The 16,585-nt window shown below is 38.4% G+C and overlaps 15 non-coding genes across 15 annotated transcripts; all 15 read left to right on the top strand.

Moving 5' to 3' along the window:
• Nucleotides 1–700: 700 nt before the first annotated feature.
• Nucleotides 701–773, top strand: trnam-cau (transfer RNA methionine (anticodon CAU)). The gene has a single exon. It is a non-coding gene; the product is annotated as a tRNA-Met (tRNA).
• Nucleotides 774–1,400: 627 nt separating this feature from the next.
• On the top strand, nt 1,401–1,473 carry trnat-cgu (transfer RNA threonine (anticodon CGU)). The gene has a single exon. It is a non-coding gene; the product is annotated as a tRNA-Thr (tRNA).
• A 1,439-nt stretch (nt 1,474–2,912) lies between these two features.
• trnam-cau (transfer RNA methionine (anticodon CAU)) lies at nt 2,913–2,985 on the top strand. Its single transcript has one exon. It is a non-coding gene; the product is annotated as a tRNA-Met (tRNA).
• Nucleotides 2,986–4,636: 1,651 nt separating this feature from the next.
• Nucleotides 4,637–4,709, top strand: trnam-cau (transfer RNA methionine (anticodon CAU)). Its single transcript has one exon. It is a non-coding gene; the product is annotated as a tRNA-Met (tRNA).
• A 736-nt stretch (nt 4,710–5,445) lies between these two features.
• Nucleotides 5,446–5,518, top strand: trnam-cau (transfer RNA methionine (anticodon CAU)). The gene has a single exon. It is a non-coding gene; the product is annotated as a tRNA-Met (tRNA).
• A 267-nt stretch (nt 5,519–5,785) lies between these two features.
• On the top strand, nt 5,786–5,858 carry trnai-uau (transfer RNA isoleucine (anticodon UAU)). Its single transcript has one exon. It is a non-coding gene; the product is annotated as a tRNA-Ile (tRNA).
• A 1,447-nt stretch (nt 5,859–7,305) lies between these two features.
• Nucleotides 7,306–7,378, top strand: trnam-cau (transfer RNA methionine (anticodon CAU)). Its single transcript has one exon. It is a non-coding gene; the product is annotated as a tRNA-Met (tRNA).
• An 851-nt stretch (nt 7,379–8,229) lies between these two features.
• trnam-cau (transfer RNA methionine (anticodon CAU)) lies at nt 8,230–8,302 on the top strand. The gene has a single exon. It is a non-coding gene; the product is annotated as a tRNA-Met (tRNA).
• Nucleotides 8,303–9,257: 955 nt separating this feature from the next.
• On the top strand, nt 9,258–9,330 carry trnam-cau (transfer RNA methionine (anticodon CAU)). The gene has a single exon. It is a non-coding gene; the product is annotated as a tRNA-Met (tRNA).
• A 1,803-nt stretch (nt 9,331–11,133) lies between these two features.
• Nucleotides 11,134–11,206, top strand: trnam-cau (transfer RNA methionine (anticodon CAU)). The gene has a single exon. It is a non-coding gene; the product is annotated as a tRNA-Met (tRNA).
• Nucleotides 11,207–12,324: 1,118 nt separating this feature from the next.
• trnam-cau (transfer RNA methionine (anticodon CAU)) lies at nt 12,325–12,397 on the top strand. Its single transcript has one exon. It is a non-coding gene; the product is annotated as a tRNA-Met (tRNA).
• Nucleotides 12,398–13,248: 851 nt separating this feature from the next.
• On the top strand, nt 13,249–13,321 carry trnam-cau (transfer RNA methionine (anticodon CAU)). Its single transcript has one exon. It is a non-coding gene; the product is annotated as a tRNA-Met (tRNA).
• Nucleotides 13,322–14,416: 1,095 nt separating this feature from the next.
• On the top strand, nt 14,417–14,489 carry trnam-cau (transfer RNA methionine (anticodon CAU)). The gene has a single exon. It is a non-coding gene; the product is annotated as a tRNA-Met (tRNA).
• Nucleotides 14,490–15,340: 851 nt separating this feature from the next.
• Nucleotides 15,341–15,413, top strand: trnam-cau (transfer RNA methionine (anticodon CAU)). The gene has a single exon. It is a non-coding gene; the product is annotated as a tRNA-Met (tRNA).
• A 955-nt stretch (nt 15,414–16,368) lies between these two features.
• Nucleotides 16,369–16,441, top strand: trnam-cau (transfer RNA methionine (anticodon CAU)). The gene has a single exon. It is a non-coding gene; the product is annotated as a tRNA-Met (tRNA).
• Nucleotides 16,442–16,585: the final 144 nt, after the last annotated feature.

The following is a 16,585-nucleotide window of genomic DNA, read 5'->3' on the forward strand; positions in this document are numbered from 1 at the left end:
TTAATGATTTAATGTGCCTCGTTGGTGCTGCAGGCGCGCGTCAGTCTCATAATCTGAAGGTCGTGAGTTCGATCCTCACACGGGGCAGCAAAGCTTATAAAAAGACAGTGTTGTCTGAAGGTGAAAATTAATTCTCAGTGGTTTTGGACTTTCAGACAATACATACTTTTGTCACGGTGGAAACCACATCTTAAGGTCGATATCAAATTGTTTTACTTTAGAATGAAATCATAGTTTTTTTCTCAGGTGTTGTGGTTTTTCAGACCATACATTTTGGCACGGTGCTTACAACGTCACTGTCAAAAAGTGAATGTCGGTATTGATAATTTTTTCTTTCGATTTGTTGATTAAATGTGCCTCGTTAGCGCAGTACGTAGCGCGTCAGTCTCATAATCTGAAGGTTGTGAGTTCGATCCTCACACGGGGCAGCAAAGCTTTTAATAAGAAAGTGTTGTCTGAAGATGAAGTGAAAATTAATTCTCAATGGTTTTGGACTTCCAGACAATACATACTTTTGTCACAGTGGATACCACATCTTAAGGTCGATATCTATATTTTTTACTTTAGAATGAAATCATAGTTTTTTTCTCAGGTGATGTGGACTTTCAGACCATACATTTTGGCACGGTGCTTACAACGTCACTGTCAAAATCTGAAGGTCGTTATCGATATTTTTTCTTTACGCTCAATGTTTAAAAGTGCCTCGTTGGCGCAGCAGGCAGCGCGTCAGTCTCATAATCTGAAGGTCGTGAGTTCGATCCTCACACGGGGCAGCAAAGCTTTTAAAAAGACAGTGTTTTCTGAAGATGAAGTGAGAATTAATTCTCAGTGGTATTGGACGTTCAGACGATACATACCTTTATCACGGTGCTTACAACGTCACTGTCAAAATCTGAAGGTCGGTATCGATATCTATATTTTTTACTTTAGAATGAAATCATTGTTTTTTTCTTAGGTGTTGTGGACTTTCAGACCATATATTTTGGCACGGTGCTTACAACGTCACTGTCAAAATCTGAAGGTCGGTATCGATATTTTTTCTTACACTTAATGATTTAATGTGCCTCGTTGGTGCAGCGGGCAGCGCGTCAGTCTCATAATCTGGAGTTCGTGAGTTCGATCCTCACACGGGGCAGCAAACTTATAAAAAGACTGTTGTCCGAAGGTGAAAATTAATTCTCAGTTGTTTTGGACTTTCAGACTATACATACTTTTGTCACGGTGGAAACCACATCTTAAGCTCGATATCAAATTGTTTTACTTTAGAATGAAATCATTGTTTTTTTCTCAGGTGTTGTGGTTTTCCAGACCACACATTTTGGCACGGTGCTTACAACATCACTGTCAAAAAGTGAAGGTCGGTATAGATATTTTTTTCTTTCGATTTGTTCATTAAATGTGCCTCGTTAGCGCAGTAGGTAGCCCGTCAGTCTCGTAATCTGAAGGTCGTGAGTTCGATCCTCACACGGGGCCGCAAAGCTTTTAAAAAGACAGTGTTGTCTGAAGATGAAGTGAAAATGAATTCTCAGTGGTTTTGGACTTTCAGACAATACATACTTTTGTCACAGTGGATACCAAATCTTAAGGTCGATATCTATATTTTTTACTTTAGAATGAAATCATTGTTTTTTTCTCAGGTGTTGTGGACTTTCAGACCATACATTTTGGCACGGTGCTTACAACGTCACTGTCAAAATCTGAAGGTCGGTATCGATATTTTTTATTACACTTAACGCTTTAATGTGCCTGGTTGGTGCAGCAGGCAGCGCGTCAGTCTCATAATCTGAAGGTCGTGAGTTAGATCCTCACACGGGGCAGCAAAGATTTTAAAAAGAAAGTGTTGTCTGAAGAATAAGTGACAATTAATTCTCAGATGTTTTGGACTTTCAGACAATACATACTTTTGTTTCGGTGGATACCACATCTTAAGGTCGATATCTATATTTCTTACTTTCGAATGAAATCATAGTTTTTTTCTCAGGTGTTGTGGACTTTCAGACCATACATTTTGGCACGGTGCTTACAACGTCACTGTCAAAATCTGAAGGTCGTTATCGATATTTTTTCTTTACGCTTATTGTTTGAAAGTGCCTCGTTGGCGCAGCAGGCACTGCGTCAGTCTCATAATCTGAACGTCGTGAGTTCGATCCTCACACGGGGCAGCCAAGCTTTTTAAAGACAGTGTTTTCTGAAGATTAAGTGAAAATTAATTCTCATTGGTATTTGACGTTCCGACGATACATACTTTTGTCACGATGCTTACAACGTCACTGTCAAAATCTGAAGGTCGGTATCGATATCTATATTTTTTAATTTAGAATGAAATCATTGTTTTTTTCTTAGGTGTTGTGGACTTTCAGACCATACATTTTGGCACGGTGCTTACAACGTCACTGTCAAAAAGTGAAGGTCGTTATCGATATCTATATTTTTTACTTTAGAATGAAATCATTGTTTTTTTCTTAGGTGTTGTGGACTTTCAGACCATACATTTTGGCACGGTGCTTACAACGTCACTGTCAAAAAGTGAAGGTCGTTATCGATATTTTTTCTTACATTTAAAGATTTAATGTGCCTCGTTGGTGCAGCAGGCAGCGCGTCAGTCTCATAATCTGGAGGTCGTCAGTTCGATCCTCACACGGGGCAGCAAAGCTTATAAAAAGACTGTTGTCTGAAGGTGAAAATAAATTCTCAGTCGTTTTGGACTTTCAGACAATACATACTTTTGTCACGGTGGAAACCACATCTTAAGCTCGATATCAAATTGTTTTACTTTAGAATGAAATCATAGTTTTTTTCTCAGGTGTTGTGGTTTTCCAGACCACACATTTTGGCACGGTGCTTACAACATCACTGTCAAAAAGTGAAGGTCGGTATTGATATTTTTTTCTTTCGATTTGTTGATTAAATGTGCCTCGTTAGCGCAGTAGGTAGCCCGTCAGTCTCATAATCTGAAGGTCGTGAGTTCGATCCTCACACGGGGCAGCAAAGCTTTTAATAAGAAAGTGTTGTCTGAAGATGAAGTGAAAATTAATTCTCAGTCGTTTTGGACTTCCAGACAATACATGCTTTTGTCACGGTGGAAACCACATCTTAAGGTCCATATCAAATTGTTTTACTTTAGAATGAAATCATAGTTTTTTTCTCAGGTGTTGTGGTTTTTCAGACCATACATTTTGGCACGGTGCTTACAACGTCACTGTCAAAATCTGAAGGTCGGTATCGATATTTTTTTCTTACACTAAATGATTTAATTTACCTCGTTGGTGCAGCAGGCAGCGCGTCAGTCTCATAATCTGAAGGTCGTGAGTTCGATCCTCACAAGGGGCAGCAAAGCTTATAAAAAGACTGTTGTCTGATGGTGAAAATTAATTCTCAGTGGTTTTGGACTTTCAGACAAAACATACTTTTGTCATGGTGGAAACCACATCTTAAGGTCGATATCAAATTGTTTTACTTTAGAATGAAATCATAGTTTTTTTCTCAGGTGTTGTGGTTTTTCAGACCATACATTTTGGCACGGTGCTTACAACGTCACTGTCAAAAAGTGAAGGTCGGTATCAATATTTTTTCTTTACGATGAATGTTTAAAAGTGCCTCGTCGGCGCGGCAGGCAGCGCGTCAGTCTCATAATCTGAAGGTCGTGAGTTTGATCCTCACACGGGGCAGCAAAGCTTATAAAAAGACAGTGTTGTCTGAAGGTGAAAATTAATTCTCAGTGGTTTTGGACTTTCAGACAATACATACTTTTGTCACGGTGGAAACCACATCTTAAGGTCGATATCAAATTGTTTTACTTTAGAATGAAATCATTGTTTTTTTCTCAGGTGTTGTGGTTTTTCAGACCATACATTTTGGCACGGTGCTTACAACGTCACTGTCAAAATCTGAAGGTCGGTATCGATATTTTTTTCTTACACTAAATGATTTAATTTGCCTCGTTGGTGCAGCAGGCAGCGCGTCAGTCTCATAATCTGAAGGTCGTGAGTTCGATCCTCACAAGGGGCAGCAAAGCTTATAAAAAGACTGTTGTCTGATGGTGAAAATTAATTCTCAGTGGTTTTGGACTTTCAGACAATACATACTTTTGTCACGGTGGAAACCACATCTTAAGGTCGATATCAAATTGTTTTACTTTAGAATGAAATCATTGTTTTTTTCTCAGGTGTTGTGGTTTTTCAGACCATACATTTTGGCACGGTGCTTACAACGTCACTGTCAAAATCTGAAGGTCGGTATCGATATTTTTTTCTTACACTAAATGATTTAATTTGCCTCATTGGTGCAGCAGGCAGCGCGTCAGTCTCATAATCTGAAGGTCGTGAGTTCGATCCTCACACGGGGCAGCAAAGCTTTTAAAAAAACAGTTTTTTCTGAAGATGAAGTGAAAATTAATTCTCAGTGGTATTGGACGTTCAGACGATACATACTTTTGTCACGGTGCTTACAACGTCACTGTCAAAATCTGAAGGTCGGTATCCATATCTATATTTTTTACTTTAAAATGAAATCATTGTTTTTTTCTCAGGTGATGTGGACTTTCAGACCATACATTTTGGCACGGTGCTTACAACGTCACTGTCAAAATCTGAAGGTCGTTATCGATATTTCTTCTTTACGCTCAATGTTTAAAAGTGCCTCGTTGGCGCAGCAGGCAGCGCGTCAGTCTCATAATCTGAAGGTCGTGAGTTCGATCCTCACACGGGGCAGCAAAGCTTATAAAAAGACAGTGTTGTCTGAAAGTGAAAATTAATTCTCAGTGGTTTTGGACTTTCAGACAATACATACTTTTGTCACGGTGGAAACCACATCTTAAGGTCGATATCAAATTGTTTTACTTTAGAATGAAATCATTGTTTTTTTCTCAGGTGTTGTGGTTTTTCAGACCATACATTTTGGCACGGTGCTTACAACGTCACTGTCAAAATCTGAAGGTCGGTATCGATAATTTTTTCTTTTGATTTGTTGATTAAATGTGTTTCGTTAGCGCAGTAGGTAGCGTGTCAGTCTCATAATCTGAAGGTCGTGAGTTTGATCCTCACACGGGTCAGCAAAGCCTTTAAAAAGACAGTGTTGTCTGAAGATGAAGTGACAATTAATTCTCAGATGTTTTGGACTTTCAGACAATACATACTTTTGTCACGGTGGATACCACATCTTAAGGTCGATATCTATATTTTTTACTTTAGAATTAAATCATCGTTTTTTTCTCAGGTGTTGTGGACTTTCAGACCATACATTTTGGCACGGTGCTTACAACGTCACTGTCAAAATCTGAAGGTCTGTATCGATATCTATATTTTTTACTTTAGAATGAAATCATTGTTTTTTTCTTAGGTGTTGTGGACTTTCAGACCATACATTTTGGCACGGTGGTTACAACGTCACTGTCAAAATCTGAAGGTCGTTATCGATATTTTTTCTTTACGCTCAATGTTTAAAAGTGCCTCGTTGGCGCAGCAGGCAGCGCGTCAGTCTCATAATCTGAAGGTCGTGAGTTCGATCCTCACACGGGGCAGCAAAGCTTATAAAAAGACAGTGTTGTCTGAAGGTGAAAATTAATTCTCAGTGGTTTTGGACTTTCAGACAATACATACTTTTGTCACGGTGGAAACCACATCTTAAGGTCGATATCAAATTGTTTTACTTTAGAATGAAATCATTGTTTTTTTCTCAGGTGTTGTGGTTTTTCAGACCATACATTTTGGCACGGTGCTTACAACGTCACTGTCAAAATCTGAAGGTCGGTATCGATATTTTTTTCTTACACTAAATCATTTAATTTGCCTCGTTGGTGCAGTAGGTAGTGCGTCAGTCTTATAATCTGAAGGTCGTGAGTTCGATCCTCACACGGGGCAGCAAAGCTTTTAAAAAGAAAGTGTTTTCTGAAGATGAAGTGAAAATTAATTCTCAGTGGTTTTGGACTTTCAGACAATACATACTTTTGTCACAGTGGATACCACATCTTAAGGTCGATATCTATATTTTTTACTTTAGAATGAAATCATTGTTTTTTCTCAGGTGATGTGGACTTTCAGACCATACATTTTGGCACAGTGCTTACAACGTCACTGTCAAAAAGTGAAGGTCGGTATCGATAATTTTTTCTTTTGATTTGTTGATTAAATGTGTTTCGTTAGCGCAGTAGGTAGCGTGTCAGTCTCATAATCTGAAGGTCGTGAGTTTGATCCTCACACGGGTCAGCAAAGCCTTTAAAAAGACAGTGTTGTCTGAAGATGAAGTGACAATTAATTCTCAGATGTTTTGGACTTTCAGACAATACATACTTTTGTCACGGTGGATACCACATCTTAAGGTCGATATCTATATTTTTTACTTTAGAATTAAATCATCGTTTTTTTCTCAGGTGTTGTGGACTTTCAGACCATACATTTTGGCACGGTGCTTACAACGTCACTGTCAAAATCTGAAGGTCTATATCGATATCTATATTTTTTACTTTAGAATGAAATCATTGTTTTTTTCTTAGGTGTTGTGGACTTTCAGACCATACATTTTGGCACGGTGGTTACAACGTCACTGTCAAAATCTGAAGGTCGGTATCGATATTTTTTCTTACACTTAATGCTTTAATGTGCCTCGTTGGTGCAGCAGGCAGCGCGTCAGTCTCATAATCTGAAGGTCATGAGTTCGATCCTCACACGGGGCAGCAAAGCTTTTAAAAAGACAGTGTTTTCTGAAGATGAAGTGAAAATTAATTCTCAGTGTTATTGGACGTTCAGACGATACATACTTTTGTCACGGTGCTTACAACGTCACTGTAAAATCTGAAGTTCGGTATCGATATCTATATTTTTTACTTTAGAATGAAATCATTGTTTTTTTCTCAGGTGTTGTGGTTTTTCAGACCATACATTTTGGCACGGTGCTTACAACGTCACTGTCAAAAAGTGAAGGTCGGTATCGATAATTTTTTCTTTCGATTTGTTGATTAAATGTGCTTCGTTAACGCAGTAGGTAGCGCTGCAGTCTCATAATCTGAAGGTCGTGAGTTAGATCCTCACACGGGGCAGCAAAGATTTTAAAAAGAAAGTGTTGTCTGAAGAATAAGTGACAATTAATTCTCAGATGTTTTGGACTTTCAGACAATACATACTTTTGTCACGGTGGATACCACATCTTAAGGTCGATATCTATATTTTTTACTTTAGAATGAAATCATAGTTTTTTTCTCAGGTGTTGTGGACTTTCAGACCATACATTTTGGCACGGTGCTTACAACGTCACTGTCAAAATCTGAAGGTCGGTATCAATATTTTTTCTTTACGCTTAATGTTTAAAAGTGCCTCGTTGGCGCAGCAGGCAGCGCGTCAGTCTCATAATCTGAAGGTCGTGAGTTCGATCCTCACACGGGGCAGCAAAGCTTATAAAAAGACAGTGTTGTCTGAAGGTGAAAATTAATTCTCAGTGGGTTTGGACTTTCAGACAATACATACTTTTGTCACGGTGGAAACCACATCTTAAGGTCGATATCAAATTGTTTTACTTTAGAATGAAATCATAGTTTTTTTCTCAGGTGTTGTGGTTTTTCAGACCATACATTTTGTCACGGTGCTTACAACGTCACTGTCAAAATCTGAAGGTCGGTATCGATATTTATATTTTTTAATTTAGAATGAAATCATAGTTTTTTTCTTAGGTGTTGTTGACTTTCAGACCATACATTTTGGCACGGTGCTTACAACGTCACTGTCAAAATCTGAAGGTCGGTATCGATATCTATATTTTTTACTTTAGAATGAAATCATTGTTTTTTTCTTAGGTGTTGTGGACTTTCAGACCATACATTTTGGCACGGTGCTTACAACGTCACTGTCAAAAAGTGAAGGTCGGTATCGATATTTTTTCTTACATTTAAAGATTTAATGTGCCTCGTTGGTGCTGCAGGCAGCGCGTCAGTCTCATAATCTGGAGGTCGTGAGTTCGATCCTCACACGGGGCAGCAAAGCTTATAAAAAGACTGTTGTCTGAAGGTGAAAATAAATTCTCAGTCGTTTTGGACTTTCAGACAATACATACTTTTGTCACGGTGGAAACCACATCTTAAGGTCGATATCAAATTGTTTTACTTTAGAATGAAATCATAGTTTTTTTCTCAGGTGTTGTGGTTTTTCAGACCATACATTTTGGCACGGTGCTTACAACGTCACTGTCAAAAAGTGAAGGTCGGTATTGATATTTTTTTCTTTCGATTTGTCGATTAAATGTGCTTCGTTAGCGCAGTAGGTAGCGCATCAGTCTCATAATCTGAAGGTCGTGAGTTCGATCCTCACACAGAGCAGCAAAGCATTTAAAAAGACAGTGTTGTCTGAAGATGAAGTGAAAATTAATTCTCAGTTGTTTTGGACTTTCAGACAATACATACTTTTGTCACGGTGGAAACCACATCTTAAGGTCGATATCAAATTGTTTTACTTTAGAATGAAATCATAGTTTTTTTCTCAGGTGTTGTGGTTTTTCAGACCATACATTTTGGCACGGTGCTTACAACGTCACTGTCAAAATCTGAAGGTCGGTATAGATATTTTTTCTTACACTCAATGATTTGATGTTCCTCGTTGGTGCAGCAGGCACTGCGTCAGTCTCATAATCTGAAAGTCTTGTGTTCGATCCTCACACGGGTCAGCAAAGCTTATAAAAAGACTGTTGTCTGATGGTGAAAATTAATTCTCAGTGGTTTTGGACTTTCAGACAATACATACTTTTGTCACGGTGGAAACCACATCTTAAGGTCGATATCAAATTGTTTTACTTTAGAATGAAATCATTGTTTTTTTCTCAGGTGTTGTGGTTTTTCAGACCATACATTTTGGCACGGTGCTTACAACGTCACTGTCAAAAAGTGAAGGTCGGTATCGATATTTTTTTCTTTCGATTTGTCAATTAAATGTGCTTCGTTAGCGCAGTAGGTAGCGCGTCAGTCTCATAATCTGAAGGTCTTGAGTTCGATCCTCACACGGGGCAGCAAAGCTTTTAAAAAGACAGTGTTGTCCGAAGATGAAGTGAAAATTAATTCTCAGTTGTTTTGGACTTTCAGACAATACATACTTTTGTCACAGTGGATACCACATCTTAAGGTCGATATCTATATTTTTTACTTTAGAATGAAATCATAGTTTTTTTCTCAGGTGATGTGGACTTTCAGACCATACATTTTGGCACGGTGCTTACAACGTCACTGTCAAAATCTGAAGGTCGTTATCGATATTATTTCTTTACGCTTACTATTTAGAAGTGCCTCGTTGGCGCAGCAGGCAGCGCGTCAGTCTCATAATCTGAAGGTCGTGAGTTCGATCCTCACACGGGGCAACAAAGCTCTTAAAAAGACAGTGTTTTCTGAAGATGAAGTGAAAATGAATTCTCAGTGGTATTGGACGTTCAGACGATACATACTTTTGTCACGGTGCTTACAACGTCACTGTAAAATCTGAAGGTCGGTATCGATATCTATATTTTTTACTATAGAATGAAATCATTGTTTTTTTCTTAGGTGTTGTGGACTTTCAGACCATACATTTTGGCACGGTGCTTACAACGTCACTGTCAAAATCTGAAGGTCGGTATCGATATTTTTTCTTACACTTAACGCTTTAATGTGCCTGGTTGGTGCAGCAGGCAGCGCGTCAGTCTCATAATCTGAAGGTCGTGAGTTAGATCCTCACACGGGGCAGCAAAGATTTTAAAAAGAAAGTGTTGTCTGAAGAATAAGTGACAATTAATTCTCAGATGTTTTGGACTTTCAGACAATACATGCTTTTGTTTCGGTGGATACCACATCTTAAGGTCGATATCTATATTTCTTACTTTCGAATGAAATCATAGTTTTTTTCTCAGGTGTTGTGGACTTTCAGACCATACATTTTGGCACGGTGCTTACAACGTCACTGTCAAAATCTGAAGGTCGTTATCGATATTTTTTCTTTACGCTTATTGTTTGAAAGTGCCTCGTTGGCGCAGCAGGCACTGCGTCAGTCTCATAATCTGAAGGTCGTGAGTTCGATCCTCACACGGGGCAGCCAAGCTTTTTAAAGACAGTGTTTTCTGAAGATTAAGTGAAAATTAATTCTCAGTGGTATTTGACGTTCAGACGATACATACTTTTGTCACGGTGCTTACAACGTCACTGTCAAAATCTGAAGGTCGGTATCGATATTTATATTTTTTAATTTAGAATGAAATCATTGTTTTTTTCTTAGGTGTTGTGGACTTTCAGACCATACATTTTGGCACGGTGCTTACAACGTCACTGTCAAAATCTGAAGGTCGGTATCGATATCTATATTTTTTACTTTAGAATGAAATCATTGTTTTTTTCTTAGGTGTTGTGGACTTTCAGACCATACATTTTGGCACGGTGCTTACAACGTCACTGTCAAAAAGTGAAGGTCGGTATCGATATTTTTTCTTACATTTAAAGATTTAATGTGCCTCGTTGGTGCAGCAGGCAGCGCGTCAGTCTCATAATCTGGAGGTCGTGAGTTCGATCCTCACACGGGGCAGCAAAGCTTATAAAAAGACAGTGTTGTCTGAAGGTGAAAATTAATTCTCAGTGGTTTTGGACTTTCAGACAATACATACTTTTGTCACGGTGGAAACCACATCTTAAGGTCGATATCAAATTGTTTTACTTTAGAATGAAATCATTGTTTTTTTCTCAGGTGTTGTGGTTTTTCAGACCATACATTTTGGCACGGTGCTTACAACGTCACTGTCAAAAAGTGAAGGTCGGTATCGATATTTTTTTCTTTCGATTTGTCGATTAAATGTGCTTCGTTAGCGCAGTAGGTAGCGCGTCAGTCTCATAATCTGAAGGTCTTGAGTTCGATCCTCACACGGGGCAGCAAAGCTTTTAAAAAGACAGTGTTGTCCGAAGATGAAGTGAAAATTAATTCTCAGTTGTTTTGGACTTTCAGACAATACATACTTTTGTCACAGTGGATACCACATCTTAAGGTCGATATCTATATTTTTTACTTTAGAATGAAATCATAGTTTTTTTCTCAGGTGATGTGGACTTTCAGACCATACATTTTGGCACGGTGCTTACAACGTCACTGTCAAAATCTGAAGGTCGTTATCGATATTATTTCTTTACGCTTACTATTTAGAAGTGCCTCGTTGGCGCAGCAGGCAGCGCGTCAGTCTCATAATCTGAAGGTCGTGAGTTCGATCCTCACACGGGGCAGCAAAGCTCTTAAAAAGACAGTGTTTTCTGAAGATGAAGTGAAAATGAATTCTCAGTGGTATTGGACGTTCAGACGATACATACTTTTGTCACGGTGCTTACAACGTCACTGTAAAATCTGAAGGTCGGTATCGATATCTATATTTTTTACTATAGAATGAAATCATTGTTTTTTTCTTAGGTGTTGTGGACTTTCAGACCATACATTTTGGCACGGTGCTTACAACGTCACTGTCAAAATCTGAAGGTCGGTATCGATATTTTTTCTTACACTTAACGCTTTAATGTGCCTGGTTGGTGCAGCAGGCAGCGCGTCAGTCTCATAATCTGAAGGTCGTGAGTTAGATCCTCACACGGGGCAGCAAAGATTTTAAAAAGAAAGTGTTGTCTGAAGAATAAGTGACAATTAATTCTCAGATGTTTTGGACTTTCAGACAATACATGCTTTTGTTTCGGTGGATACCACATCTTAAGGTCGATATCTATATTTCTTACTTTCGAATGAAATCATAGTTTTTTTCTCAGGTGTTGTGGACTTTCAGACCATACATTTTGGCACGGTGCTTACAACGTCACTGTCAAAATCTGAAGGTCGTTATCGATATTTTTTCTTTACGCTTATTGTTTGAAAGTGCCTCGTTGGCGCAGCAGGCACTGCGTCAGTCTCATAATCTGAAGGTCGTGAGTTCGATCCTCACACGGGGCAGCCAAGCTTTTTAAAGACAGTGTTTTCTGAAGATTAAGTGAAAATTAATTCTCAGTGGTATTTGACGTTCAGACGATACATACTTTTGTCACGGTGCTTACAACGTCACTGTCAAAATCTGAAGGTCGGTATCGATATTTATATTTTTTAATTTAGAATGAAATCATTGTTTTTTTCTTAGGTGTTGTGGACTTTCAGACCATACATTTTGGCACGGTGCTTGAAACGTCACTGTCAAAATCTGAAGGTCGGTATCGATATCTATATTTTTTACTTTAGAATGAAATCATTGTTTTTTTCTTAGGTGTTGTGGACTTTCAGACCATACATTTTGGCACGGTGCTTACAACGTCACTGTCAAAATCTGAAGGTCGGTATCAATATTTTTTCTTTACGCTTAATGTTTAAAAGTGCCTCGTTGGCGCAGCAGGCAGCGCGTCAGTCTCATAATCTGAAGGTCGTGAGTTCGATCCTCACACGGGGCAGCAAAGCTTATAAAAAGACAGTGTTGTCTGAAGGTGAAAATTAATTCTCAGTGGGTTTGGACTTTCAGACAATACATACTTTTGTCACGGTGGAAACCACATCTTAAGGTCGATATCAAATTGTTTTACTTTAGAATGAAATCATAGTTTTTTTCTCAGGTGTTGTGGTTTTTCAGACCATACATTTTGTCACGGTGCTTACAACGTCACTGTCAAAATCTGAAGGTCGGTATCGATATTTATATTTTTTAATTTAGAATGAAATCATAGTTTTTTTCTTAGGTGTTGTTGACTTTCAGACCATACATTTTGGCACGGTGCTTACAACGTCACTGTCAAAATCTGAAGGTCGGTATCGATATCTATATTTTTTACTTTAGAATGAAATCATTGTTTTTTTCTTAGGTGTTGTGGACTTTCAGACCATACATTTTGGCACGGTGCTTACAACGTCACTGTCAAAAAGTGAAGGTCGGTATCGATATTTTTTCTTACATTTAAAGATTTAATGTGCCTCGTTGGTGCTGCAGGCAGCGCGTCAGTCTCATAATCTGGAGGTCGTGAGTTCGATCCTCACACGGGGCAGCAAAGCTTATAAAAAGACTGTTGTCTGAAGGTGAAAATAAATTCTCAGTCGTTTTGGACTTTCAGACAATACATACTTTTGTCACGGTGGAAACCACATCTTAAGGTCGATATCAAATTGTTTTACTTTAGAATGAAATCATAGTTTTTTTCTCAGGTGTTGTGGTTTTTCAGACCATACATTTTGGCACGGTGCTTACAACGTCACTGTCAAAAAGTGAAGGTCGGTATTGATATTTTTTTCTTTCGATTTGTCGATTAAATGTGCTTCGTTAGCGCAGTAGGTAGCGCATCAGTCTCATAATCTGAAGGTCGTGAGTTCGATCCTCACACAGAGCAGCAAAGCATTTAAAAAGACAGTGTTGTCTGAAGATGAAGTGAAAATTAATTCTCAGTTGTTTTGGACTTTCAGACAATACATACTTTTGTCACGGTGGAAACCACATCTTAAGGTCGATATCAAATTGTTTTACTTTAGAATGAAATCATAGTTTTTTTCTCAGGTGTTGTGGTTTTTCAGACCATACATTTTGGCACGGTGCTTACAACGTCACTGTCAAAATCTGAAGGTCGGTATAGATATTTTTTCTTACACTCAATGATTTGATGTTCCTCGTTGGTGCAGCAGGCACTGCGTCAGTCTCATAATCTGAAAGTCTTGTGTTCGATCCTCACACGGGTCAGCAAAGCTTATAAAAAGACTGTTGTCTGATGGTGAAAATTAATTCTCAGTGGTTTTGGACTTTCAGACAATACATACTTTTGTCACGGTGGAAACCACATCTTAAGGTCGATATCAAATTGTTTTACTTTAGAATGAAATCATTGTTTTTTTCTCAGGTGTTGTGGTTTTTCAGACCATACATTTTGGCACGGTGCTTACAACGTCACTGTCAAAAAGTGAAGGTCGGTATCGATATTTTTTTCTTTCGATTTGTCAATTAAATGTGCTTCGTTAGCGCAGTAGGTAGCGCGTCAGTCTCATAATCTGAAGGTCTTGAGTTCGATCCTCACACGGGGCAGCCAAGCTTTTTAAAGACAGTGTTTTCTGAAGATTAAGTGAAAATTAATTCTCAGTGGTATTTGACGTTCAGACGATACATACTTTTGTCACGGTGCTTACAACGTCACTGTCAAAATCTGAAGGTCGGTATCGATATTTATATTTTTTAATTTAGAATGAAATCATTGTTTTTTTCTTAGGTGTTGTGGACTTTCAGACCATACATTTTGGCACGGTGCTTGAAACGTCACTGTCAAAATCTGAAGGTCGGTATCGATATCTATATTTTTTACTTTAGAATGAAATCATTGTTTTTTTCTTAGGTGTTGTGGACTTTCAGACCATACATTTTGGCACGGTGCTTACAACGTCACTGTCAAAATCTGAAGGTCGGTATCAATATTTTTTCTTTACGCTTAATGTTTAAAAGTGCCTCGTTGGCGCAGCAGGCAGCGCGTCAGTCTCATAATCTGAAGGTCGTGAGTTCGATCCTCACACGGGGCAGCAAAGCTTATAAAAAGACAGTGTTGTCTGAAGGTGAAAATTAATTCTCAGTGGGTTTGGACTTTCAGACAATACATACTTTTGTCACGGTGGAAACCACATCTTAAGGTCGATATCAAATTGTTTTACTTTAGAATGAAATCATAGTTTTTTTCTCAGGTGTTGTGGTTTTTCAGACCATACATTTTGTCACGGTGCTTACAACGTCACTGTCAAAATCTGAAGGTCGGTATCGATATTTATATTTTTTAATTTAGAATGAAATCATAGTTTTTTTCTTAGGTGTTGTTGACTTTCAGACCATACATTTTGGCACGGTGCTTACAACGTCACTGTCAAAATCTGAAGGTCGGTATCGATATCTATATTTTTTACTTTAGAATGAAATCATTGTTTTTTTCTTAGGTGTTGTGGACTTTCAGACCATACATTTTGGCACGGTGCTTACAACGTCACTGTCAAAAAGTGAAGGTCGGTATCGATATTTTTTCTTACATTTAAAGATTTAATGTGCCTCGTTGGTGCTGCAGGCAGCGCGTCAGTCTCATAATCTGGAGGTCGTGAGTTCGATCCTCACACGGGGCAGCAAAGCTTATAAAAAGACTGTTGTCTGAAGGTGAAAATAAATTCTCAGTCGTTTTGGACTTTCAGACAATACATACTTTTGTCACGGTGGAAACCACATCTTAAGGTCGATATCAAATTGTTTTACTTTAGAATGAAATCATAGTTTTTTTCTCAGGTGTTGTGGTTTTTCAGACCATACATTTTGGCACGGTGCTTACAACGTCACTGTCAAAAAGTGAAGGTCGGTATTGATATTTTTTTCTTTCGATTTGTCGATTAAATGTGCTTCGTTAGCGCAGTAGGTAGCGCATCAGTCTCATAATCTGAAGGTCGTGAGTTCGATCCTCACACAGAGCAGCAAAGCATTTAAAAAGACAGTGTTGTCTGAAGATGAAGTGAAAATTAATTCTCAGTTGTTTTGGACTTTCAGACAATACATACTTTTGTCACGGTGGAAACCACATCTTAAGGTCGATATCAAATTGTTTTACTTTAGAATGAAATCATAGTTTTTTTCTCAGGTGTTGTGGTTTTTCAGACCATACATTTTGGCACGGTGCTTACAACGTCACTGTCAAAATCTGAAGGTCGGTATAGATATTTTTTCTTACACTCAATGATTTGATGTTCCTCGTTGGTGCAGCAGGCACTGCGTCAGTCTCATAATCTGAAAGTCTTGTGTTCGATCCTCACACGGGTCAGCAAAGCTTATAAAAAGACTGTTGTCTGATGGTGAAAATTAATTCTCAGTGGTTTTGGACTTTCAGACAATACATACTTTTGTCACGGTGGAAACCACATCTTAAGGTCGATATCAAATTGTTTTACTTTAGAATGAAATCATTGTTTTTTTCTCAGGTGTTGTGGTTTTTCAGACCATACATTTTGGCACGGTGCTTACAACGTCACTGTCAAAAAGTGAAGGTCGGTATCGATATTTTTTTCTTTCGATTTGTCAATTAAATGTGCTTCGTTAGCGCAGTAGGTAGCGCGTCAGTCTCATAATCTGAAGGTCTTGAGTTCGATCCTCACACGGGGCAGCAAAGCTTTTAAAAAGACAGTGTTGTCCGAAGATGAAGTGAAAATTAATTCTCAGTTGTTTTGGACTTTCAGACAATACATACTTTTGTCACAGTGGATACCACATCTTAAGGTCGATATCTATATTTTTTACTTTAGAATGAAATCATAGTTTTTTTCTCAGGTGATGTGGACTTTCAGACCATACATTTTGGCACGGTGCTTACAACGTCACTGTCAAAATCTGAAGGTCGTTATCGATATTATTTCTTTACGCTTACTATTTAGAAGTGCCTCGTTGGCGCAGCAGGCAGCGCGTCAGTCTCATAATCTGAAGGTCGTGAGTTCGATCCTCACACGGGGCAACAAAGCTCTTAAAAAGACAGTGTTTTCTGAAGATGAAGTGAAAATGAATTCTCAGTGGTATTGGACGTTCAGACGATACATACTTTTGTCACGGTGCTTACAACGTCACTGTAAAATCTGAAGGTCGGTATCGATATCTATAT

This window comes from Salmo salar, chromosome 02 (assembly GCF_965601325.2).
Source record: "Salmo salar chromosome 02, fSalSal1, whole genome shotgun sequence".
Lineage (NCBI taxonomy): Eukaryota > Metazoa > Chordata > Actinopteri > Salmoniformes > Salmonidae > Salmo > Salmo salar.